This window comes from Anas platyrhynchos, chromosome 3 (assembly GCF_047663525.1).
Source record: "Anas platyrhynchos isolate ZD024472 breed Pekin duck chromosome 3, IASCAAS_PekinDuck_T2T, whole genome shotgun sequence".
In the NCBI taxonomy this organism is placed as follows: domain Eukaryota; kingdom Metazoa; phylum Chordata; class Aves; order Anseriformes; family Anatidae; genus Anas; species Anas platyrhynchos.
Window position 1 is genome coordinate 11,906,644 of NC_092589.1, and position 27,060 is coordinate 11,933,703.

The window sequence follows — 27,060 nt, forward strand, 5'->3', positions numbered from 1 at the left end:
TCCCAAAAAAGCTTTTTTTTTTTTTTTTTTTTTTTTTTCGTGCTTGTGGCAGTCCAGGAAGACAGTGGTTCCCGACCACATATGTCTGTGTCATGCCCTGATGGATCTGGTGGAATAACATGCTCTCTCCTGGGTGGGAAAACACTGCTTTTTATGGACCCATGCAGGGTATTTAAGGAGTTGTTGTCGAGCACAAATGGTGCAGGATCACACTGTAAGAGATCACAAATAAAGGGTATTAGGCTTTTCTGGCAGATTTATTCATTTAAGCTCTGTCTTGGCTTATGTGCTCTGCATTCAAACCTAAATTCAGAATATACCTGATTAATTACCTCAGTGCATTTGCTGGACGAGGCACTTCACGACTATGCTGAAGTGCAATTACCACTTTAAAAAGCCCCTAAACCATTGATCCCGTTCTTCTAAACACACTCGGTGCCCCAGCCGGAGCACAAGCCACTTTGGAGGTTGAAATACCATCATATATTCTCATTTGTATCTATAAAGGACTCACAACCTCAAGACAAATTTCTTCACCAGCTTCTTGAGCAGAGGAGCTGCCCCTGCTTGCTGTCCCTCACCGTGCAGCGCGCTGCCTGCCTCCCTGCGCAGAGGGGCCATAGGAGCTATTATTGCATTAACACTTCTCTGTGTTCTCCACTCTGCATAGTAAAGCAACGGAGGAGATGGGTTATCTTCAGCTGGGGATGCTAAGCCTTATTATGCCTTTTTTTAATGTTTATCCAGAGCGCTATCAACTTTTCATTCTCCAAAGGTAGCAATCAACAAAGATAAATCGAGTGGCAGAAAGCAGCTACTCAACTCACCGCTTTCTCGGCTCGGCTGAATTCAGGGGGCTGGATTCAGCAGAGGTGAGGCTCTGAAATGAAAGCTGGAGGAGGGCTTGGGAAGCGGAATCCAGCCCACTGAGATCACAGAGAAAGAGATGTTAATGGCAAAGATCACACGCAACAAAACCAAACAAAATGAAGCAGCTAAAGACGGTGATTATATAGATCTGAGCAGGCTGTTGACTATGTGGAATTGCAATTATCTCTCAGGCTCCTGGGACCTTGCTCAGGGAGTCATTACTACAAAACTAAGAAGATTGTTCTCAGGTGCAGAACGTATTGATTTTGCTGTTCTCCAGCATCCTGCAAAGCAACTGACCATGTCATTTAAGTGTTCGTTAACCAAACACATCAATAAACATAAAACTTTCAAAAAAGTAAAAATCACCTCATAAATAATTATAAAGGAGTGAATTATTACCTAAGAGCAAGTGTAATTGATGTCATTATAAATAAACCACAAAATATATCCTGTCCCAAGCTTAAAAATGTATGAAGGCATCCATCTACCTTGTTAAAAAATGATAGTTTATCTTGCCAGGAGGACAGCTCTCAGAGCTGCCTGATTGGAAGAGGTGTGTGCAAAGAAGAGATTACATTGTAAATATTTTTTATTTGCTTTATTTTTCCTTTTTTTTTTTTTTTTTTTTTGGTGATGGGAATTCAAAGATTCAAAGCTCATAAAGAGAGAGGGACAGATAACATTTGTTACAGCCCAGCGGCAGGGAGGGCAAGAAGAGTTTCTCGGTGCGGTTCACATCAGCCCTGACCTGCAGCGCTCCGACTATTGTAATCCTTGACCTTTGAGGAGCAGCTGTCAGTAACAACGAGCTTTCTTCCCCCCAAGTTTTCCTTTTTTTTTTTTTTTTTCTGATCTGACCCAAGGACTGTGGGGACAAGCGCACTTGTTTCAAATGTGTGATGTGAAGTAATCAGCAATGGCAAAGCGCTCGCCGCCTCTGTTCTCCGGTATTGCCTATTCACCCAGAACCGCAATTAACACTGGGGAGATATTAGTGCGGGAGGAAATGAGACCCTTCGCTCTCTGTTGACCAGTGTCCCAGCGTATCTGTTAATCAGGGGTCCCTTCTTCTCCAAACAGGGAGGCAGAGACAAACCCACAGGGTAGGTCAAAGGGGTAAAGATGAAGGCTTTAGATTTGTGCTGACTAGTAAGTGAAAGGGACAGATGAATCCGTTTGGTAATGGTCTTTTACCTCGTATTATTTCATACATGAAAGAAAACAGTTGAATGCTTTCTTTGTGCGTACACTCATTTAAATAACCGCAGATCCGGGGCTGACCAGCTCCCGGAGAAGTCAGCCGAAGATGGTCACTTGGGTGTGAGATCGGGCTCACATGCTGCCTGCAAGGAGAGCTTTTAATCAACTTGGAAACTTCCACAACTTGTCAGCCAAAGTGGACAGGCAAATTTATCCATCCCCCTTGCTCTGGCATGGTCCTGTGCCTGCCTGGGGCTGCCAGGTCTGGGGCTGCTGGATTTGAGTTAGCCAGAGGTATGGCTTCACAGTGTACATTAGCTGAAGGAAGATTTTAGTTATTGTGGGATTTTGTGAATGTGCATGTAGCCTGTATTTCTTTATCAGAGTGGGCTGATGTATTAGAAAGCAAAATATTTTCTGACTTAAAAGTCTCAGCAAACAATTTGAATGAAAATTGGTTTTATTTGGATTCTGGATGCATCCAGTGATGTGTTTCTTTTCAAGTCAGATTAATGCTAGCTCATGGCTTGCTTGAACCATTGCACATACTGAGAGATTTCAGAGTCAAAAGGGGCTGTTCCTTGCTCTGACTTCCCATCAGCTCCTGCTTTGGGTTATTCACATTTCTCTTCTCTCCTGTGTTGCCTCCCCCAGCTTCTGGGGAATCTCTTTGCAGCTGTATTTTCACAGGAGTCTTGAGGCTCCTGTTCACAATCAGATCAGATCTCGGCTTTCTCCAAGAAGATATTCTGATTTTTTCAGTGAGGTCCAGGACTAAAGCCAGTGTCAAAAGATCAGACTTTCTCACAGGGATTTCAGCAGCCTTTGCTTCCAAAGGCCTTCCATAAATCTGGAGTCCCACTTTGCTGTCTGCTTTAGCCAAGCTCAGGAGCACACAGGCACTGCCTTGGAGAGATGAGAGTAAGAAAAGCCAGAACTGGAGGCAAGTAAGGGGCTGAGATAGAAAGTCCCATGAAAATCCCCCTGGTGACTCCATGGGGTTTCCCATAGATCGGTCTGGGTAAAGGGATTTTATTCAGAGAGGTCAGGGCAGTGTTTGTCGTGCTGGTTATTAGTTTTATTTCCTTTTCCCACTCATACTCTTTGTTTATTCATTTATTTTATTATATCCCGAACATCTGGATTGGTTTGGTTTTGACAAAATAAATTGGGAGATGATATTTGTGCAGGAGATGATTACTGACAAAGGAAGAGTGGATACTGCTAGCAGGGGAGGGAGGAAGAAACTTGGGGAAAGTGAAAAGGGAAAAGAGAAGTAGTAACAAAAAGGATGGAGCATTAGACTAGGGGAAATTGGTGTTTCTTCTTTAAAAGAGATTTGCTTTTCTCTTACAAAGAGGAAAAATGCTGGCTGACATGACTTTATTCTGTCTGTGTGCTTGAGCCTTGGTTGCTTCCACGTCTGACACTTGGTTCCCAGCTAATGTTGACCACTCTCTCTAGTGGCACTTCTGGAGGAGTTACTGAATTAAAAAAAAAAATAGTAATAACGATAGCTATGATAGTGATCTCCTTGGAGATATATCAGACCTGGTGATTCATCCATTTCTCTTAGACGTGTACGTTTTTCTCTCAATATGCCTTTTCAGTCTTCGTGTACTTTTCTGGGAATCCACGTTACCAGCCCAGCTTATTTTCACACAGCTAATTTTTTAGCATCTGAAGTCAAACCTACCGTAGAAGTCCTATTCCTTTTGTAGAGCTCACAACTATGACAAGCTTTAAGCTTGCACTGCATGGCACCGGATAGCTTAATTAATAGAGTTGGCTGATGCAAGGTCTCAGGGGTCTCACTCCTGCTGGATGTGCGTTACTGTAGCTGCAATAATTTAAATGTATTGGAAATCTACAAAAGAGGAGGAGGAAGGTATGGAGCACAGCTGTCAAAAAGTAAATTCAGTTCATTAAAAAATGTGATCTGGTCGTTTGACTGATTTATCAGTTGACGAGGAACAGGAGACGGCGCGAGATGGCAGCTAACCTGAAGCAGACAGCAGGGTGAGGTTCGGCATGGCCAGCATTGCCGTCGGGTGATGGAAGCAGACACTTGGCCTGTTGCAAGGCTAAAGTTGAGCAGCAGATTATGCCATTGAAAAAAATATAGGGAGTTGACTTGGATCTACAGAGCTTCAGTTTTGAATCTGGAGCTTTTTCCCCCTGCTTTTCTGAACCATCCAGCACTCCCTCCAGCTCCCACAACATTTCCTGGCATTGTCTCCCTGACTCGGGTTGGAGGAGCTTATCTAAAGCTCTCCGCTGGGGAATGGAAATAGTACATATAGTGCAAGTTCCTTGGCTCATCACTGACTCTGACAGCAACCACAGCAACAACAAGAAGCTGGACTTATTTTTACAACTTGGCAGTGCAACAGCTTTGGGAAGAAAACATTTCTGAAATTACATTTTCATTAAAATTTGAGAAAACATTTGAGGGGGAGCACAAGGAGATACACTTAATGGTACATTGAGGCCTATTTTCAGCTAAACAGAGGCATGCTTGGGAATAAAATTTGCCCTCGGACAAATCCACGATGCAACAAACTTGAACTGAACCTGCAATTGAATTTCATATCCACAAAAGTTAGCAAATTATGCCAACAAAGAGGGGAGGGTGGCCTTTGAAATATGAACCAGGATGAATCTCCGTTTCATCTATAACATCTCAGTAAATAAGTCATCATTTTTAGCTTCTAGTCATGTAGAAATCTTTTATAGAAATTTGTATCTTTTATATCTTTCCTACAATAATGGGAGGTTCTGCATTAAGGAGTGATACCATACTGACTCACTGGTTAGATATTTTGGACTGGCTAATTATTGAGATGATAAGAATAGTTCCCACACTTGGAATAATAAGAAGAAAAAGGAGCAAATTAACATTTATTAAGTGCATTTGAAAAATAATTGTTATTCATCACTTCTTGCGGTTAGCAGTACATTAATTATATCTGCCTAGCTCATTTGCTCAGTCACACCTAATGAAGACAGCTGCTTCTGGAAACAAAAACTACGTCTATTGAGAAGATTAAAACTATTGGAGGAAGTCTGAAATTCATTCATTTAATTCTGCTGCCTGAACTTATTCTAAAAAGAGTTTGTTAAGGTAAAGGAGGAGATTCTTCCTTTACTCCAAATTTGCAGAGCTTGAAATGAGAGCAGACTCTGATACATAGGGCTTTGGGATTTCTTTTATGTGGTGGAACATCGTGGTTCTGCACAAAACCAAAGTTGGCCGGTTCCCACATTCCTGATGATGACGTGCAAGAAGGAGTTTAGCACGTCGGCTGTTGATTTGTCAATAGCTTAATTCTCCATGACAACCTCCCCAGAGGAGTGAGAAAAGTCAATAGCACAAAGTTCACATCACCTTGGATAGCTGATGGGAGGCAAAACACAATAAAGAAGATAGAGGCCATAAACTGTGATAGGCAGTGATTAACCCATCAAACTGGAGAAATATAAAGAATCATTAAAGTGACAAAATGCGATGAGTCATTTGGTGCTGATCTAATTAAATAATATTCCAATGTAAATCAGTGAGTTATAATCTGAGAGCCAGGGGAAAAAAAGCAGTTGGTCTAACTGATGGGTTTCTGAAAAGTCCCTGTAGTGATGTTCTTCTGCTTGACAACATCGTCATCTACCTGTAGCTCATTTCTGTGAATTTGGTTTTGGTTATGACGAGCTTGATCCAAAGCCACTCAAAGGCAATGGAAAGACCCTGACTAATTTCAGTATGCTCTTTGGCACAGTGTGACGAAGATACGATGATCAATTTGGCAGAATAAAGGTTTTTTTCCAGTTTGGGAGGAAGATTATTTTACCCTGAGTGTGTGTTTGAGTCTGATTATTGTTTGAGAGCAAGCATGTTCTTTATTTCTGATGGCAGTGGCAGTAGCTGTTGTAAGAACATGGAAGTTTAGATTTTGCTTTGCAAACATTTGAGGCAGGAAAAATGGTACGAATTTTGGATTTATTTTACCCAGGCCCTGGGGCTGTAAAATTCTTTTCTTTAACAGGAAAATCAGGGAGGATTTGTTTTTGCCAGGACGTAATTAGTATCATTTTGATTTTGTAACATGCAAATGGGCTGAGTTGCTTCAGGTTTAGCTTCCATTTTATCTGCATGCTCCAAGTCTGAGGATGAAAGTTCTCAGGCATTTTCTAATCTTTTGTTGATTTCTAGTAAAAATTAATATTTGTAAACTTAATTCTTTGGAATAAGTGGAAAAAAAAAAAAGCAGATGATACAGATTTTTTATTTCCTGCTTCTTATTTGACTGTTGTTACTCTTGCTCTTTTGTGTCTTCCACCACCATTACTCCCTTTATTTCTATCAATCTAGGGCTATATTAGCTCCTTGTGAGTTTAGCAGCTTATGAACAGTATGGAATGGTATGGAAATTGATTCTTCTGGTTTTATTTCATGCAGAGAGCCAGCACTTTGGACGTTCTGGTCTCACTGTTTGCATGGAGGCCAGGTATTGTTAGATAGCCATGAAATGGGGTCAAGAAGACTGATGACCAGCTCTTAAGGATGTTTTTAAAAATGTCCTGCTTTAACGCAGCTGGCCATATTGTTCCCAGTGTGTGGTATAGTTTCACATGAGTTCATGTCACTATGTTGTTCTCACCAATTTATTATTCATCTGCCATGGCTAAAATATTTATAGGCTGTAAGGTCTGTTTCTTCCCAAGCACCTGTAGTGCTTATGCACAAGAGTAACTTGGGCATCTGTCACAGCAGGCGTATTTGGTGGTTTTGGCTGCTGTTCCACCATCAGTGACCCCAAAGGCTCCCTAAATGACCTAATTATGAAATGATGCTGACCAGTAGCACATTTACATCACTCCGGGAGCGGCATTATTTTTAGTGTAACTCTTTCACTTACTGTCCTTCTGATCAATTAAGCACGCCAGCGTCTGCCGTAATGCATGTCAGGTCCCCATCAAATAAACCCCTCTTAGCCATTAGTAATTATTGGCCACGGCCTTCATCAGAAAGAGTGAGCTGAAAGTAAATGTTCGGCTGGTATTATTTGACTAATGTACCACTTCAGTCTGACCTCTTCTTCACTGCGCAGTATGGGCTGATAAGGAGTCTTTCAGAGACTTTGCTCCCTTCTGGTGAAACATAATCTCTTTCATTAAAGTCTGAGTTATTTAATCACATCCTTTTCAATGAGGCCAGCTTTTCCTGCAGTCCCAGAAAGGACTGCCATTGTTAGGTGCTGCTTCAATCCTTCCAAACCCTCGCTTTCTTTCTTCTTGGTTCAGTTTCCATAGAAAGCCCTTACAGTTGTGGTTTTGCTATTTTCAAGCCAGTTTGTCATTCAGTAAAGCTTCCCCTCGTGTCTCTTTCCGTGCATCTCTCGGCTATTGTCACCCTTGCTCTGCCTTACTGATGATGCTGAATTTCAGGGCTGATGAGACGGGTGGTGTTTGGCGGACAGTTCAGGGAAATCACAAAAGTTGTGTTGTTCCACAGACGAATATGGCTCAAGATCTTTCTTCATGGACATGAGGGCTCTCACTGCGCTTCTCTCTGTGTGTAATAATTTTTATTTTAGAGTTAAAATTGTAAGTATTTGCCAGGAGATTATGCTTCTGTTTTTATATTGCCTGTAATGGAATGTGTTTGCGATTAAAAAAACTGAGAGCGTTCAGACAGCTGCAAGTGGCCTCAAGCTTTACCTCCTATTACCCATATTTAAAATTTCAAAATTGCTCTTTCTCTTCAATGTGATCCCTTTCCACTGAAAGCATCTCACTTTCAGCTGTAAATTTCTCCCCCCTGCCCAGTTTTCTGGGATTTTCCTCTAGGTATGGTGGCCTTCTACTCATCAGAGAGACTGGAAAACACATTGTGATTGTTTTTGGGATTGGGACCGTCTGGCAATACCTGCTTGTCTCTCCATCCCTGGTGCTGTTTCCTGGTAGAGAGGTTTTCTGTATATCCAGTTGTGTGTTAGAAATAAAAGCCTGTTTCACCCAACACCGTGGGGCTAAATAGGTTACAAGTGAGCACTCTGACTTTGGAATATGTCCTCTGAGCATGACTGGGTGGTTACCACAGAGCTGACCTGGCTGGTTACCATCCAGATCAAATGCAGTCTTCTTTGGTTAGGGGTACTGTGTAGCAAGTAGGTAATTCAGAGGTAAGGTCTTCTAAAACCCACTTCCCAAAGCATACAAACTCAGTTGTCTGGAAATTAGCTGAACTCCAGTTGATGTCACTGTTTGATATCAGGAGGCAGATTTTACTGCTTATGACTTTACCTCCACTGGCCGTTATTCCTACAGACAACTCCACAGACCTCCCTCACTACCTTCTACCCTGTAGATTGGACACATAAAAAGAGTTTGACCTCTTTGTTGAGTCTCCCTTTCTGGAGAACTCTGCCGGTAGGTGCTTATTTGGAGATGTCTCCAGCCTCCAACACACGGGGAAAGGACAGACCGGGCTGTACGCACAGGCTCCGGCCCACACAAGTGTTTAGGTCTCATCTTAGCCAAACTCTTCAATACTGGCTGAACGTTAAATTGACAGCAGTAGGCCCATTTCACATGCATCAAATCAGACGTGCTTTGAGAGCTGTGCTAAATGGAGACCTAAAAATGTGAGACTTTGCTTAGTGAATGGTGGTGTGTGCAGCGCACCTCTGCCTCTGGTGCCAGGCAAGTCATGCTGGAAAACAGCTCAACAAATGAAGGCCTCTTTGGGAGCTTACTAGTGATTCCCTGCTGAAAATGGCAATAGCCAACATCCAAACTCTTCATTCAGTGATAGGACTACAGGTTTGTCAGAGACCTGAAAGGGGTAACAATTTGGAGCAGGCGCTCCATGTAGCAGGGCTGCCTGTGCTGTTGTGGTATCTAGTTCTAAGCCAGGCGATTTTCTTCCCTGTAGCAGAGAGGAGTTGAGAATCAGAGAGTGATTTAGGGCTGGTGGGAGGGACAGATGCAGGAGAGTAGCAGTTCTGGCTCTAACACTGCGCAGCCTGTTGTGTAAGATTAATGACTGTGGACTACTCTCTATTTTTCTCTCTCTACAACTGTGAGCAATCGCCTCCAAAAGCAGCCTGCTGCTGGCTAGCCAGCAAATAGATAATAAGATCCCTGTGTGTTAAATATGCACAGCTGCACGTCTGACATTGCTGATCCATCTGCACTCCGAGATACCACGTGCCAGCTGCCTCGCTCGGGGTGAGCGAGGAAGGGATCCATTAAAGACAGAAAGTCTGCGGCGTAATCTCGGCCCTCTCCCCCTTGCCGTCACTGTGCTCCGTTGCTCTGTGCTCCTGGAGTTCCTCTCCCCTCCCCATGCTCCTTTGGCTGGGGAGGTTTGAAAGCACCAGCCGCTTTCACTTCACCATTTAAAAAGGTGAGTTTGCCAGGTGGGTTTTCTCTGAGCTCCCACAGTGCTAATTTTCACCTCCCCAAGGTGGTGATTCACAGAAGCTTGGCCAGTCAACTGAATGATGGTGCTCTCCCGCATCCCTCTTTTGTTGCCTGACACTTTGATTTGGTAAGAAGACTGAACAGCCTTTGCCTTGGCTTCCTTCTGTCTGTGTCTCCCCTTCTCCATCCTCAGCCCCTGGAAGCAGCTTTGTTTCTGGCAGTATTCGGCAGCTGGGAGAGCAGAAATACAGTGTGTTCCTGCCAAGGTGTGTGCTGGTGCCTGCACTGGCCATAGGGGTCTGAACACAGGTGATGAAGGAGATGGCATCATCTCCTGCCATGGATTTCAGAACCTGGAGGCTGCAGCACTGCTCTTGGATCCATGTTCAGGCACTGCAGACAGTGGGGGCTGCTCTTGCTCTGTGCTTCGTTGGAAGTCAGGCTTGCTTCACACTGGTGCCAAGGTGGAGATAGCTGGGCCTTCCTGTGGCTCCACCGCCTTCCTCTTGCTCCCCAGGGCTTCAAGGCTTGGCCGTCAAAGGGGGAAAGAGCAGGGGCAGGGGAGGATGATGCCAAGATCTCTCCGGGAGCCACAGGCTTCCCTGAGGAGTATCTGGCGGTGCTCATGGGCCCGGTGCCATGCTAAACACCACTCTGCGCTCACTGATACTCTGCGAGCCAGCTTGCTTCTGGCCATGCTGCATGACAAGAAGAACACACTCGTGTCCACAGCCAGAAGGACATGTCACCCCCAGACACGTCCCCAGCAAAGTGCCCTTCAGGGCTCTTGCTGGAGGAGAGAGCAGGGCATGGGCATGCCACAGGCTGCAGTTACCTGCAGGGGCTCTTATTTAGCCTTACCCTTAATCTTTTCTTTCCAGCTGAAGCTTTGTGCCATGCTCACAAATGAGAAATGTCATCACTGTTCTACTGACAGATGTATAAATCCCTTAAACCATGAATTTATGATGTAAACTTTCTTGCCACTGGCATCCTGTCAGTACTGGAGTGGGAGGGCTTTCCTCCCCAGGTGTGACTGTGCAAACATTATGGTTATGGCACCAAGTGCAACGTGGTTAGGTTCTGTCACATAAATATACAGTGAGTTAAATCAAACACAGCTTGCGTCCTGTTGGGAAAGCCCATTTGTACGCGGTTGTTTGAGATCTAGAAGATAACCCGGTGTGTAAAGATAGCCAGTTCCGCTGAAGCGCTGATCCTGGGAAAATGTACAAGAGAAAATCAGTAATTAAGCTGAAGCTAATAGGTGAACTATGCCCTCGGATTTTATATGCCTGGATTTCCACCACTCCCCCTTTTTTCCTTTCTTCCTTTTTGTGTTAAGGAACAGCCCTGTAAGTGAAGCAATACCCAGAATCTGGGAGGGAGCCCTTCCAAAACAGCATGTTACAGACGGTCACTGTCTGGGAAAGTAGGAAATGATAATACTTCGGAACGTAATGACTTTTTGTGTAGAAAATAATGGAATTGGCAAAAGCATCATACAAGTGCACATGCTTCAGTTTATGGTGAAGTGAATGTGGGAATGGATCCCCTCCTCCCGGTCACTCCTGTGTTTTCAAGTGCTAAAGCATTAGTGATATCTAAACCCCGACTGGCACAGAAAGGTTTAGCAGAATAAGCTAAAATGGATATAAACAATTGCGGGGAAGTTAAGTTTCTCACAGTCTTTTGGAGAACTGGGTTTGCTATGACTACAATATAAGATACTGCCCAAAAATACAAAAAACCAAACACAATACCCCATTCGTGCTTGAAATATTTTGGAATCTGCGGTGATTAAGACATTCTTGTTCCCCTGATAATACAGACAGCCAAATAATGTATCAAATATACTTGCAAGTATGTATTATCATTGCTAAAATTTTTCTTCGTGCTTCTCAATTTATTTTGTTAGATATGTGTACTGGGCCTGTTCCTGAGCTCAGGCAGATTTTCAACAGGCCCGAGTGTTTCAGCCGCTGATTATCACCATTGTAAATGAGAACAGAGTTGAGGCAGCACCTAGAAGTGAGTGAACCAAACTTTGGCATTCATGGTTTGTTTCTTTTTTTTAAATACTGTTTGTAAAAGCAGCACCCGTTGCTAAAGGAGACCTAATGCAGCAGTAGGTGTCTTGACCCAAGTCTTCCGATGTATTTAGGCATCAGTATCCCAGTAAATTACATTTGATAACCGTGTAGGTATAGATTGAGCCCATCTGACTTTTAGCAGTTACAAGATGTGCCTAAATGCCAGGTACCTCTCTAATGGGAATAGAAAGGGGGTCTCAGCTGGAATAAATCATCATCATGGAAAAGACCGTGACTCTCCATTGATCATAAGGGCAGTTTAAGATGATTTAGGCTTCTAAAGTGGGCACTGTGGTTAGCTGCCCAAAGTTAGGCAGACCTGTGACCTTTTCGGAGGCATTTTCGACCCCAGATCTCTCTGGTTCCCACCATATCTACACAGTGCCTAGCAACTCAATCAGATTTAAAAGCCTACCTTAGATAGGAATGTTTGGCCTCTGCTCTCACATGGCTGTGGAAGACACAGTTTAGAGTGAAAATCATGATTATTATAATTTTATGTATCAGGTTTTGTAATCTGTCTATATACACATGGTAGTGAAGAGTGTGTACATAAATTAGGTTGTTGAACGCAAATACGGCTAAGTAGATATCTAACTGGTTATCTGGCAGACATAACTCAGGACTGATTTATGCCTGCAGTCATTAAAGTGGAATGTACAGTTGTTAGGAGGCCAGAAAAGTCAGAGAGTTTCTTTCTGACTTCAGTCAAATTTAGGCTAAGCCCCCTGTAAGTAGTGCATTTCTTCTGCATTCCCAATATAAAAAGCTTGGCTTCCCTCTTCTTTACCAGAATTTCCATTAAGGTATAGATGAAGAGGATATAAGCAATCTCAGAACTCAGTGCTAAGGAAAATGGAAGCCCTGGAAACAGGAAAATACCTTTCAGAGTTATGAAACCATAAAATGTTTGCAAAAAGCCAGAGAACATATGAAAGTAGTCTGGTCGGGGGGGGGTTGTTAAAAAGAGAGACTCGGCTGAGATTCATTCAAACATTTACTGGGTGAACAAGGCAACTTGCAAAAGTACAATTAGCTGCCAGGAATTTTTGTTTGTCTGGGGTACTTGTGCTCCTAAGACTTTCAGATACATTCTAAAATCCAGATAGTAAATGTATCTGGGTCCCTCGCAAACCCAGAAGCCAGATCACAATCCAGACTTCAGTACAGCTCTAAATATCGCCAGTTTTGGCAGATCTGCTCTTCTTTTCTGGGACTATTACTAGCTGAAATCAAGGACCAGGCTGTGTTCTTGCTTCAGTCTGTGTAGATCTAAAGTAATATCTTTTGACACAGTGAAATTATACTGGGATAAATGAAATTTGAATCTGGCCTTAGAAGCAGCGCGTTCTGGAAAGCCCTGAGAAAGGTTACATCTACATGTTCATGTGCCAGTATACCACAGGAAAAACTGTTATTCTCGGTATATTTCTATACAGCCTGAAATTCTCATCAGAGTTCCTGTCCAGTTTTATAGCCTTATGAAGGCAGATCATAAAAGTTTCAAATTAGTGGGACACCTCAGGTAGCTGGCTGTGTATTTGAAACACATTTTAAGAGGTGCGTCCCATCATTGGTAATGACAAAATCAGCTTTGTGCATCTCGGTACGTAAAGAAAAATATGTGTCCTACTGAGATCTGCTTTAGACTTTTTTCACCTTCGTGGTTATGTGTTTATAAAAATCTTTTACACATACCAAGATCGTTCCGCCTATATGTTTACAGGATTTTAAAAAAGGCAGTCACTAAAATTAGCACGTGGATGAAATAGTGTAAATCCCGCCTGCTGTCTGCATTTGGGACAAACTCAGCTTTCGAGTACTCTCTAATGAATGATGACATTTTGCATTCAAGGAACAAATGTGACTTTTCCTGCTGGCCAACGCTCTCTTGCTTTCTCTTTCTCTGTCTTCTTTTCTGGTACATATAAAGGGAGCTTGCTAAGAAGGAAAACAGCCTTAAGTGAATCCAAATCCAAAGCCCTGGATATATATATATATATATATATATATATATTTCGTTAGATATGTAACACTGTGGTCATTAATTAAAAGGTGAAAAAAATGTGCAGAGCTGGATAGTGGAGGCGGCTTCCTCATCCCAGTGGGGAGCAGCAGTTAGGAGTTCCTGCAGCCACAGTTGCAGGGAGGGAAACTGCAAGCAGCAACAGCATTCCTAGTCTTCCAGATCATTCCTGGTAAGCATCTGACATAAAGATCCATAAAGGTGGAGTGGCTTGCATGGAATGGAGGCAGCCTGCCTCAGCCAGCATGCAGGATGGCCTGGGTCTGATTCTCAGCCCGACTCAATCCTCCTCGCTGAGCTGCTGCCCTCGCAGAGGTTCAGTGCCCTCTCCACTCGTATCACAGGTGAGGTGCCCCATTGTCTCTAGTCGGCTGCACAGCTGACTGCTCGATTTGAGAGACGGGCTGGTGCCTCTCTGCCATTCCCTCATCCCATCCTGTTGCCCTTGGGGGTTTGTGCAGCCCCGAAGCGGTGTCTTCATGTAATGACGCGAAATGCTTTTACGTATTTGCTTTTACAGGGAGACAGAGGTTCAGGGACTCCACACCTCTGAAATGCCAAAATCCTCACTGCTTTTAATGTGGGAATGGCAAAAAATAAAAGTGACATATTTTAATTATGAAGTGGGGTGGGAGTGGGGAGGAAGGAATAAAACGCGATCCAGCAAAGCCAAGATTTAGGGTGACATCATTTTCTATATAATTGCAATGCCAGCAGACACTCAATAAACATATCAGCATTGTTAAAATGATTTATGACTGGAATAGTTGAATATAAAATATTATCAATAGATGTGTCATCATTGATCTTTCCTGGGGCTAGCAGCTGAAGGATGGGAGAGGGAGATGATTTTAACAAACAATCCTTGACAGGAATCCAAAGGAAACAATGTGCAGGGACAGACAGCTGACAAATTCAGTATGGGGCCATTAAAACATGTGATGAATTTGCTGGGAAAGTATATATTTGTGGAAGAGGTGAGCTCATATCTACCATAAATTTGTCAGCCGTGACACAGTGTTCTCAGGCCTGGCATGAATAATGCCTAGCTATTTACAGGCTTTGTCTGGCAAAAGCTCTATCAGTCACTCCAGGGTTATTTACAAAGAAAAGTGTCTATCAGTTACAAGGACATGACTTTGCCACTAAAAGATAACAAAAGAGGAAATCAGCCAGTGGCCTCTCGGCGCAAGATGCATCTTCTCCAGAGAAGCTCTGGACTGGAATGAATCGGATGGACTGCAGTAGGACCTCCTGGCAGAGTGCCTGGCATAGGCTGCAACAGTACATTTATCCACACTGATTAGATTAGAATTATTAATAGGGGTCTATGGAGTGGAGCAAAGGGTCATTTAGAGTTTAATTCTGTTCTCAGATAACTTCATTTCAGCTGATGGGATTGTTATTGTAGGGGTTTTATATGTTTATAGGAAACAATATACTCAATAATGAAGTCATGCATCCTTCTGCAAGATTAGGAGAGCTATTGTGTAGCTGGAGTGAAGTCTTCACAATTGTGTTAATTAAGTAATAGTGATTTGACTTTGTCTCCTCATGAAATGCATTTAAGAAGTGACTAAAAGCTGCTGAGAAAGTGTTCCCTCAATATAAATATATAGCAAAACAAGCAAGAAATGAAGGCAGCCTTGGACTGAGTAAACAGAATTGCTGACATGACGCGTTTACTTAAGACAGGCAATGACTTGGCCCGGAGTTTCATCTTTCTGCTACCTTAATATAAACGAGTATCAATTCAGCATTGAGTATAACAAGGCCTTTTTTCCTTGTCCTCAGTCCCGACAGAAGTTGAAGGAGAGATTATAGACTGTGGTATTTATGGCATATTTACGTTTGTCAGTCATTCGTTTCAAGCTTCAGACCAGAAGTAGCAAAGGGCTTTGAAGTTTGAGATCACGTTCAGCTTCTTCAAAGTGGGCACCCAAAGTTAGACGTTGAAATCTGCGTTTCAGACAGGAGATTGAAATGGCCTGATACGGAGAGATAGCAAGAAGGGCCGGTGGATATGTTCATGGCAGGATTCGCAAATGAGTGGTGACAATGAAGCTACTCTCTGAAGGAAACCGAGGAGTCAATCTGGTATCGAACGGTATGCGCCGAGCATGTTGACCCACATTCTTTTCTGAGATGTTGTTGTCCTGATTTCACACAGTGTGTCATGCCGTTCCTAATAACACAGTGATGGTTTTGTCACTACGTGCATTATCTTCAAGAGCTTAGAGTGTGGTGATAAAATTTTTCTGAGAAGTTTAATTTTGCCTGTTTTTCAGTGGCAGGGAGCCAGCTTCTTACATGGTGTAAATTGGACTCTTTCCATTCACTTCAGTGGAACTGTAGTAACATACACCATTTGAAATCAAATTAAGCAGTAAGCATGGAATGTGAATATGCAGCATATTAATGCTTCAGGATAGGATTTCAATTGCAAGTGAAGGAAGTCTCTCGTTCATGACCCCAGGATGTGACCACAGAACAAATAATAAAACCTGACAACAGAAGACACTTCCTTATCCCTCTAAAGGTAGTGCTGTTATGAATCAAGGTCATCCCATCTTAGCTTCTCAGGCAGAATGGTATGGTTAGAGGTTCCTTAGGCAGATGTTTAGCGTGATGGGAATTGTGGTGGTGATGGTAGATAAAGGAAGATAGGGCACTTCCAAAATGCCTCCGAGCTTGTGCAGCAAAGGCTTTGTAGAAACAAGTGTTTATCTTGCAAACTTTGCAAGCATTTGTGACAACCCCAGTGATGTGATGAACTGTTAAGTGCTCCAAAGGAGCTATCATGGTCAATTGTGTCACCGATACGTTGGCTCACTATGATTTACTGTGCATGATACATAGAATGACTGAAAGGAGTTGCTATGGCCAATTGGTCAAATGTATATGGACCAATGTATGGACCCCAGAAAGGCAGCTAGATTGAGAGCCAGTCTGGACCGTCTGACCATCTTTGTTACCAATGTGGTAAAAGAGATTGCTGTGACTTGAATCAGTGTATTTTCAAGCTTTTAAGTGGCCATGAAATCTGTTTGGAGATCACTCTACTACTTCTGTCCATTTTCTCTTGAAGTTTATTGTCTCCTAGAAAGCCAAAGCAAAAGCTAAAAGGCGTTCATAATGTGCTAGCTCAGAAAAGGCGATGGAAAACAAGGTGGGTACACCAGCCACCATCCTTCTCCTCTTTTTTTCTTGTGTTTGGGCCACAGAAATTTGTGCTGGCTCAGGAAAGAAAGATGCACTTCTTACAGATAACCGTACTTATCTTGTTGTGCAGGTCTGGTGTTCATTTTTGGTGGGAGATGAATGCTCTAAGAGTTTGGGAACTTTTGTTGTAAGGACTTACGCCATCCACTGTGGGAGCAAAAAGGCTGGAGATCTGGTTTTGGCTCTGTCCTGAGCCTGCTGGGTGTATTTTGACAACTCTGGCATCCATCTGAATTTTGTCCACTCTATCTGTGTATGTGTACAAGGATTTATGCCTTTTCCTGGCTCCGTGTCCCATGACTTCAAGAATTCACCAGGCAGCGTGAAGATTATTTTAATGAAAATCTCTTTCAAAATTCAGTTTCCACTACAGGGGCCCTACCTCAAGCCCTGTCGGTTCCCGTTGACTCTAGCAGGAGCTGAAGGAAATAGTACTTTGAAGAGACAGTTTTAACAGTCAATTCAAAGCCCGTAAAGACAAGCAACAAATATCTTCCTTCAATAAACTCTACATCACATTTTCAGAAAGGTGTAATCCCACATATTGTCTTGGTAGGAAAATGTTGCTGTGTTGGCCTGGAAACTTCACATATGCCTCCTTTTTATTAGAGGTATATCCAGCCAGCTGTTCCATCGAGCTTCTTACTTTCTTCTGAGGACCTTGTTGGCTGTGTTTCATTAGATTTTATCTAGGCCTGTGCATTTACGAAGGTAATGGTGATACAGTGACAGACTCGAGAGCCTGTAGGTGGAATTTTAGGGTGGTTCATCTGTGGAAATTTCCACGCCAGGCTGTAGCTCTGCTGGTACTTCTGTGCAGCCTGGTGTCTCCAGTCCTGCGCTGCAGGTAGGGAACTGAGCTGTGCAGGGCAAAACGCCTTGTTCGGGAGGTGGAACAGCATCTCACCCTTCCAGCCTGGCTGTCCCTCTTGGCCACTCACATGGCAGCCTTGCGTTTTGAAACCTGCTCGGTGTTGTGGTTTTCTGTTTTTCTGCCTAAATATAATTCGGCTATAAAAAAGAGAACCCTTAGAAGCTCCGAAGTGGCCAGAAGGATTCATTCCTCTGACAAGTAACTTTAAAAACATGTCTTCAATTGAGTCCATGTGTCTGCTTTCAGACAATTTCTACTGGAAGTGCATTCACAAGTAGAGGCATTGCTGTAAATAATCAGATTTCAAACACTACAACTCCTAGTCATTTCGAATATAGTCTTGGAGTAGGAATAACAAACATAAAACTGGCTGCCCTAATACAGAAAAAGGAACTGTAAAGCCATCAGCAAAATCCAAACCAGGAAATGCTGCCAACTTAAGGCAAAGTAAACTGAGAGCAATAAATCAAACTGAAACACATATTTTATTGTGGACTGAACAATACAGGGCTTGACGTTTCTACAGGCAAGGCACAAATATCCTTTTACTATCAAAAACAAAAGCTTTTAAAGCTTCAAAAGGAGCTGCAGGCAAAGGAGCAAATAATAAATGACAGGCAGAGCTGGTACGACGGGACTTTGCGGGCTGTGTTATGTAGGTCTTAGAAGATTTGCAGATGTCAACTCGCCCTGCAAGCATCGCTGCTGACCGTGTCATCCCCAGCTGCTACCACTTGCAGCAGTTTGGGGCAGGTGAATTAAAACAGCTTAAAAAGTCATCTCCCTTCAGCTGAGCTGCTGTGAGTGCCTGTGTGTGTGTGTGCCCGCAGCCTGCCTCCATTGTGAGGAAAAATGTCTTTCTTTTGCTGAAGATGCTAAATCAACCTTCCAGTAAAGATTTAAGCCAACAGATTTTGAGCTTGCAGCAGGGGCTGCTGGCAGGGAGAGTTCAGCTGAGGGGAGATGACTCCTTGAGCTCTCCTGGCTTGGCCGCAGGTGATGGTGAGCTTGTGCCCAGGTTGTTGCTGTGAGCCCTCCTTCTGCAGTCTCTGTACCAGTGAGAGGGCGGCTGAACCCGGTGGGTGATGTTGGATTTTGCTTTATACCTTAATTTTACTTTGTAGTTTAGCGTGTTAATTGCTCTGAAACCATACGCACACAGCAAACACCCCCTCGGCTGCTGCAGAGCCTGAGTTTTCCCAGCCAAAGGCAGGCGGCTTTTCAGAAATCGGGCAAAAGGGGTCCTCGCTGCTGTCCCCTTCTGCGTGGAAATAAAGCAGAGAGGGTATTGGAGCGTGTTATGCCAACACATGAGCATCCTGAATGCTTCTTCATCCTTTTAAAACACACTTTAGAGCTCTTTACCAGTTCCTCTGCCCCTGGTTTGTAAGGCCAGTGGCAACCTTTGCCGTGCCTCCTGTCCCCAGTGCTCAGGGGCTGCCGTGGGTGACGTTGGGCCCACACAGGAAGATAAGAATTAAGACTGAAAGGAACTTCCTAAGTCATCAAGTCCTGTCCCCTGCTGTTGAAGGCAACCACATCATATGATGCCTTTCAAACACTTATCTAGTTGCATCTTGAAATCATTTAGGTTTCTTGCCCTCACTACTCCTACTGAGAGGCTGTCTTTCTTCTGGTGGTTATAAACCTTCTTCTCATTTCCAGCCTGAATGTGTCCAGGGCAATTTATGCTGTGTTTAATAGATACCGAGAAAATAAATTAGTCACCAACTTGCTTTTATTTATGTATATCAAGCTTTTGAAACACATGTATAAGGCCCCTGCGCTGCCGTCTGTATTTTGTGCTTATGGGAATGATGCTGGGAAGGGGGAAGGGGATGGGGATTTCCACGTGGGGTGGCTGCTTTGGGGATGAGGGAGAGAGCCCTGGGCAGTCGGGGCAGAAGGGAGAGAGCTGAAGAGGAAGGTGAGGAATGGCAAAGGAGAAGATGGCCATGCTAGGGTGAGGATCAGGAGAAAGGTGGTGGAGGAAATGGGGCCTGATAGTGGGCAGGGCAGAGGTTTTGAAGTAGAATATGGGGGGAAAGCCACTCACAGAAAGGAAAATACTGATGCAGGTAATATGTAACCAATAAAATAATATTTAGGCAGGGAGGAAAGCAGATGGGAAAGGATGTAGGGTAGAAGGGGAAGATTCAGGAAGAGTTTAGAGCAAGGAAAAAAGAAACAAGAAACAAAACTGTTTGACACTGCTGCTTGTTGTGGCAGGTGCCCAGGCAGGATGAGCCCTTGTCCCAGCTGCAGGTCCCAAGAAAGAGAAGTGCAGACATTGTCTTAAAGGAATAAAATCTGTAGAGGGGCAAAGCTGTGTTCTCTGAGACCCTTATAATGTTATTCCTATAGACACCGGGAGCTTGAAGAAGGAATGAAGGGTACGGAGGGGTTAGTTCCTGCGGGCTGGTACCCGGAGCAAAGCTCCGTGCTGCGCTGCCTTGTGAGAAGTTATCATCATTAATATGGCAAATGTGAATGCTAAAGGAACAGCCTCCCTCTTTGTCAAAATGTGCTCTAAGTAGAGAAAGACAAGTCTTAACGAAGTGGATAATTTTAGAAAAGGACGGGGCTTTTCCACATCAAGGGAAGGTTTCTGAGGCTGGCACCCTGTGCTATTGTTACACTTTTGTGTAAAAAGATGCGTGGATGAGGAAAGAGAAATGCAGGTAGACAGGCACACGCAGATGATGACACAGATCTTTGTACCGAGCTAGCTTTAAAAGTTGTGCAAACAGCAGTATTTGCTTGTAGTTCATGCCAAGCACTCATTATATTACAAGTTAGGAGCAAGCTGAAGCTGGTGGACAGGGGCTGTAGCTCCGAGATAACACGCTTCAGCTTTGTTAAGCTGTGTTAATAGCCACTGAGGATCCTGTCATGTTCCAGTTGCTTTCTGCAGAGCGAACACTCACCCAGATACCTGCAGCCTATGCAGGAGGACTGGAGGCAGCCCAGGAGGGTCGGCAGCAGCCACCTCTGAGCCTGGCTGGGCTCTGCAGAGTCGAGACCTTCGTGCATGCTCTGCGCGTGGCGCCGCCGTGACATTAAGCAGTGGGAATACAGCCAGGGGTCAGGATGAGAATGGCTCTGGCCTCGCTGGTATTTATTATTAACAAGAAATGGAAATGGAATTTCAGCCGTCAGCTGGAGATGGGACGGTGATAATGGTGGCTCTCCTGTGAGTTCTCCTTCTTGCCTTAAAAGCAAATTCAGAAGCTTCTTTCTCCTTACCTCGTGCAGGAATTCAGAGAAGGGACCTTTTCTGATAGCAGTTCCTATATTTCCAAATCAAGTCTTGAAACACATTTCCTCTCAAATTCAGAAGAAGCCTTTATGTCTTCTAGACGAGACTGGTGTTTGCAAGTCTAACCCCAATTTGCAAATTAGCCAGAATTCATTCAGGAGCATTAATCTCGTATTACTGTGGGTTTTTTAGAGAACTGGAGGTTGTTGCTGTATTTTTTTTTTTCTCCCCAGATGCACACACATGAAATAGATGTTTTCTGTCCTTCTAGCAAGACAGCGAGTTTCTATCAAGCCAATTAATGAATGGGAGGCAGTGTTCAGCATGTGTACCAGGGGCTGCCGTCTGATCGGAGAGCTGGGGGCATTGCCTGGATCTTAGTACAAGCCATCAGGTGGCAAATTCACCAAGGAGTCTGCCAGCTGTTTGACTTCATTACAGTTTATCATTATGTCTGCCTCCTTTTTTATTTCTGCGTTTAATCACCTAATATCATTTTTATCGGCTTGTCAGGGCGTGGGAGAGAGCGGTGAGGAATTTGTTTCACTTCTTTATAGTACATGTCTATTTTGGTAAAATATTATGGCAACTTTATGTCTGTCCTACTTTGAAAAACAAGATTCAAGTGAACTAATTAAGCCTGTGAGTACCAAAACATCTAATTAGTATTAACTCTCACCTGTAAAACCATAATAGGTGTCTTCCCTGCAAGATACATTTCTGTATTGTTTAAAATCCATAATGAACCGATAACGAGTAGCCAGGCAGCTGCTTAACGACACTTTCACAGCTCGAATCCTTCACTTGTTTTTGATTGAAGCGTGTTGCTGCCGGTATGACAAGACCTGTCAGATGCTATCAGAGGGTCGATCACCAGATCCAAAGGCATCTTCATCCGCTGCTTGATCGCACATCAAGCCCAAGCGCTCCTGGTGCCTTACAGCTTGGTGACCAAAAAGGGGGACTTCTTCCCCGTGTACCATACGTGTGTTCTGATGAGGGAATGCACTGAAATTCGGGTGGAGAACTACCATCCTTCGTTAACTCTTACAAGGTTTTAAGCGAGCAATTAATAGCAAGGTTGGAAATTGAAATCCTAGCTGGGCAGCACTTGCCATATATCCCATACAGACCTTGTTTCAAATGCTGTAGTCACAGTGGAAGTACATTCTTGCACGTACATCAGTCTAGAAATAGCCATTGTTAAAAAAATATATATATATCCTCTAGGCTTCCAAGGTATCCTTCCATCAAGATACACCATAACACTCTGGATTTATGCTGACGCCACGCATGCAGTGACTTTTATCTTTTGATTCAGAAAATGGCCAGATGGGCACACATCAAGGTGAGACCATCACGCCTCCGTGTTCCAGAGCCTATTTCACAGCAGTGACCCAAGTTTCAATGGAAACTAAGTTTGCGACTAGATCATATAAATTACATTTTCCCCATCTCCTCTGCCAGCTCTTCCATCCAGCGGCTGCATTTGGAAAATTACCTCTGTCCAAGAAGGTCAGCGTGAGTCCTCCCGGTGGTGAAGTCCCCTTCTATGGCATCTCCAACCCGTGTCCCCGAGGGCTGGGGCTGTGCTGCCGGTGCTGCAGACCACCGCGGCTCCCTTGCAGGCGTTAGTGCCTCCAAACTGCTCTCTGCTCCTGACCTTCTCAGATCTCTCAGCTGGCAGTTGTCCACAATGCCATCAAGCTGGATGCTGTAACCTTTTAAAAAATGTTGTTAACGTAGGTTAAAATCGCAGATGCGTTTTAGGTTTGATTTCTCTGTTAGAAATTCCAAATTACGCCGCATATTGGAAAGGCCTGGTTTGGCTCCGAGCCATTCTGATAGATGTCATATTGCTAAACAAGATGGGCTTAGAAATATGCCTCGATGTTTCCTTTTTTATTTCAAACAAATACAAGCAGTAGATTAACATTTGGCTGACCCTGGCGGCAATCGCTAAATGTAATGTTTAGAGCAATCTAACACTCCGATACTCTGCGGCCCTCCACAATGGAACATTGTTTTCAAACAGCTCTCCAAGTTGTACGGAGCGGGGGCACTTCTACAACAGGAGCCTGACCTGCTGACCGCTCGATAAAGGGTCCCAAAGGGTTGATAAAGCGCGGCCAGCTGGCATCTGGGGGGCTCCTCGACCCCACTGGGTGGGGAGCGGCGAGGTGTTCCTGGAGCTGCCCGTTTTCTTGCAAGTCGCCAATTAGAAATAGCACTTTTGTATCATTTGTAAAGTTTGGGTGATATACAGCCCAGAAAAGCTTTCGCTGAACGGGGAAGCCATTGCCAAAAAACGTGTAAGCGAGCAATAGAGGCAAATCATGGGAGAGAAAATTAAATTTTCATGTATTGTAAATGAAATATACATTAGGGACTCTCTCCAGCGACCTCCAGATTCTGTAATTTTTGGATTGGAGCTAAAGACCTAAATCATGTAGCCACGATGGCCTGTAACACATATACGGAGGGTATTGCCTTGCTACAGGCCTGCAACAGTAAACAAATGGAACTAGTTTTGGAGAACTGCTATTGACAGTAAAATTCTAATTTTGCTCCAGCTCCCAGAACAGATGTACCTCGGAGTCCATAGACTGCAATACTTAACTGCAGCTACTCAGCTGTGACCTTCAGCCTCAGGCTCACTGCAATAAAATTTTCATGCAACCATATGGAAGAATATTTTAATAGAGATTTACTGTCAGTAACTGTCCCAAAGGAGCAAATAAGGAAGCTGTAACATATTGCGTACAGTAAATCAAGGGGACTTCAATGGAAAAACGAAACCTCCCTGAGGCAAGCATCTTTAAAATTACAGGCAACACTTTGTACAAATATGTGTACAAAGGACTAGATATGCACTCGGTTAAGCAACTCAAAATGGTTTTGATTTGAAGATATATTTATTAGAATTTATTTATTGTGTTTTGTAAGCGGTAATGGGGGAGGGGGTCATCTCGCCGGGCTCTCCAGCAACTGCTGTGCAAGTTTGGATTCATCATCCGTGATGCAAAACAGGCAAAAGTGGAGCGAGGCGGGTGAGGAGTAAGTGAGAGCGCCGAGTCGATGAGTTCACGTGGCAAATTGCATCTCCCAACAAACGCAACTGCAGCAGTGCTCTCACCGACCACGCTGGAAGATTTGGGGGAGAGCAATTACCTTTGCAGGAAGCAGCCGGGCAATTGCAGCCTCGTGGAACTGGCAGGGAATGAAGGGGAAATTCCTGCTGGAGTGCACAGTAGGGAGCAGGAAACAAAAATACCACATCGTTGGAGGCATGGCACGGCTGTTGCCTGCCGGCAGTCCTCTGGGGATGTTCATACAGGATCTGAGAACCACAAATGGACGGCAATCCCTCCATTTGGAGGTGTTTAGAGACTTAATAATTCCCCCGTTAGGGCTCCATTCTCGTACCTCTTGCTTTGATAATCCTCTTGCAGGAATTTGTGCAACTGGGTGAAGGCGAAGAGGAGTCTGAATTTCCCCTCTGTTCTCACACTGCACACGCACTTACTCATTTCATTCCTCTAATGAAGCTAATAACATGACAAGGCAATAAATCAGGAACAAATAGATTAAATGCTCGCAGAGGTAAGACTGAGTTATCCTTTATAATTCTCAGTACTGAGTGTCATGTAGAGAACAGCCTACCCGAAAACATACAGGTGTACATCAAACACACTGAATCACAACATATGTGATGGAAGAGAAGCAGAGCAAGACCCAGAAAAAAAAAAGAGTAGCCAAGCATCAGGATGCAAATCTACCATTCGGAAAGAAAAGTGGAGCGTTGTGTCTGAAGGCCACTGGGAAGTCACAACAAGGAGATGAGTGTCAGATATGATGAGTGCAGCACTGGGATTGTGCTCAGTAGGTGCAGCAGTGGGGGGTGCCGGGATAGCCAGGTAGCACCCATACACATGTACATACCTGTGGGGCTGTGCTGGGAGCCACCAAAGTGCATCCTTTGTATGGTTCCTTGGCTCAAGCTCAGTGGTGAAGTCTGCAGGCGTTGGCAGCTGTCAAAGGCAGAAGTCCCCCTGCAGCTCCTGGCTCCCCCACGGTCATTTCTTGATGTCCAAAACCATGAAGAAGGGAGTCCTAGGCAGGCAGCAGGTCTGTGCCTGTGCAGTGCTGGTGGCTAAGCGACCATGATTGAAAAGAATAAGGAAAAGCATGGAGGCAAAAATGGAGCTGTGTTTTCTTAAATGGAGTGCTCTGCAAGACCCCTCACTTTGACTAACTGCATGCACCAAGGTGGCCACCGAAGTGCAAGAAGCTCTGTAAAACAGTCTGTTAAGTCTGGACTCTGGAAACGTTGCAACTCTATGCTTTGCGTGATGACTTTGGAGGCTGCTGTTCTATCAGCAACCTAGTTCCAGAAGAACTTTATGATTTGCGACACCTATTTGAAATGGAGAACAGGTTTAACCTTAAAACATTTCATTCCTACTCTGGATAGCAATTACAGATGTTAAAAAGGACATTTTTACCCTCCCCCCCTCAAAATTTTTTTTCAATTGCATTTTTTAAGCCATTTCTTTTGTTGTGCTTTGAAAATATTTTTTCCTTGATCTTAAATAGGGTAGGAAGTCTCCTAGGAAGCAGCGCCGTGACCTCTCCTGTTCTCCTTCCACACAGGTCTCTGGATCTGTGAGAAGTTCTTGCTCACCCTGAGCATGAGCACTGGCATTTCACTTAACTCTTGCTCTGCTGTGAAACATCTGCTCCCACGGCTACACACATGTTGGAAAAATTGGGCAGAAAGTAGCTTTTAACGAAGTACAAAAATCTCCCAGTATGTATTGGTTTTGTTTTGATTCTTTTTTTTTTTTTTTTTTTTTTTTCTCATTTTTTGGTCTAGCTCTAGTTTCACGTTTGGACTACCTGGAGAGGTCCTTTAATTTTTTTTTTCCCTTTTGTTTCAGTGCCCCTATTTGCATCTTGAGATGCTCTGTTCAGACAGTGCCCAACCAAGAGGATTAGGAAAGTTTTGTTTTGCTGATCCGCTGTTGACAGAGCCTTTTGAGGAGAGACGAATCCCTGCCAGTCTCTGAGCATCACAGAGATTGTCTCTTCTTAGCTCAGTACCATTTAATCACCTGCAGGCATCCCAATTACCATAAGCAGAATTACTATCCCAATTAAGCAGCAGTCCCTGCCACTTGGTGTCATTAGGCTTAATTTGGTTCCTTGGGAAGTGTCCTGATTAAGTTGATTACCTGATTAAGTGGGTGTACTCTATATGATGGGCCTGATGCATCAGTGCTTTATGCCAGTTCTGCTTGTTGATTAAAGTGCTATTATGGCAGCGAGGAAACAGAGCAATGCCAAGGTGAATCTGGCCCGTTGCTTTGAGCAATCGTTGTCCAAGCTTGCAAAACAGTTTGTGTTTTGAGCAGAAGTCACAGGACAGAAATCACCCCTGGGATTAATTCTCCATTTTCAGAGGAGATGAAACTGGGGTGAAATTGGGCAGTTTTTATTCTCATACTAAAAAGCTGGAATTGGTTGTCAGGCAGATATAAGGGAAATGTACTTGATAAATGTGAAATAGAAACGTGTAGAACTGAAAAAATGTTTCTTTTAGACTTCTGTTTTATGAATAAAAAAATACGGGTTGCTTCTTGGGCATTTGATGTGACTGTGACACACGATGGGATTCAAAATTTGCAGGTTCATCCTTGAGCGTTAATATTGTACCTAAATAACACCCCTAATAGGGTTTATCTCAACTAGCTTTGGGCATGTTTGTTGGAGAAGTCTGCACAGGGACGTTGTGTCTAGCCTTCCTCCACGGGCAAGGAGCACAAACAGGAGCTCCTGGGGTCGATCCGACCTGATACAGCCGTCTGCCTTAGGACTGTCCGTGTCGAGTGAGGCTCTTGAAGTAGCTCCGAGGTTAATGCCTACGTTGTCAACACCCGCACCTAGCAAGGGGAACCAACCCCTTCCCCTTTGCCGGGGTTGCGCTACCGAGCTGCAGACAGGCCCGTGGCTTTCAGCAGAATGTGTTGAGAAAAAAATCAGTCCATCTGGTGTGAGGTGGAGGGGTAATATCTCCGCTTACTTTTATCTC

General features: G+C 43.9%; 3 long non-coding RNA genes across 4 annotated transcripts in view; 2 read left to right on the forward strand and 1 right to left on the reverse strand.

Moving 5' to 3' along the window:
- Window positions 1–27,060, forward strand: part of LOC106018859 (uncharacterized) — a 618,314-nt gene that overhangs the window by 210,257 nt on the left and 380,997 nt on the right. The gene's annotated exons all lie outside the window — the stretch shown is intronic.
- LOC101791608 (uncharacterized) lies at window positions 28–22,749 on the reverse strand. The gene is made up of 3 exons (XR_217644.6): window positions 22,471–22,749; window positions 828–926; window positions 28–212 (listed from the first exon to the last, which is right to left on the reverse strand). It is a non-coding gene; the product is annotated as an uncharacterized lncRNA (long non-coding RNA).
- LOC113843088 (uncharacterized) lies at window positions 18,514–26,098 on the forward strand. 2 transcript variants are annotated; one of them, XR_005264515.2, is made up of 3 exons: window positions 18,514–18,788; window positions 22,200–22,317; window positions 22,437–26,098. It is a non-coding gene; the product is annotated as an uncharacterized lncRNA (long non-coding RNA). The 2 variants fall into 2 exon arrangements; XR_003496055.3 differs by having other exon boundaries at window positions 22,200–26,098.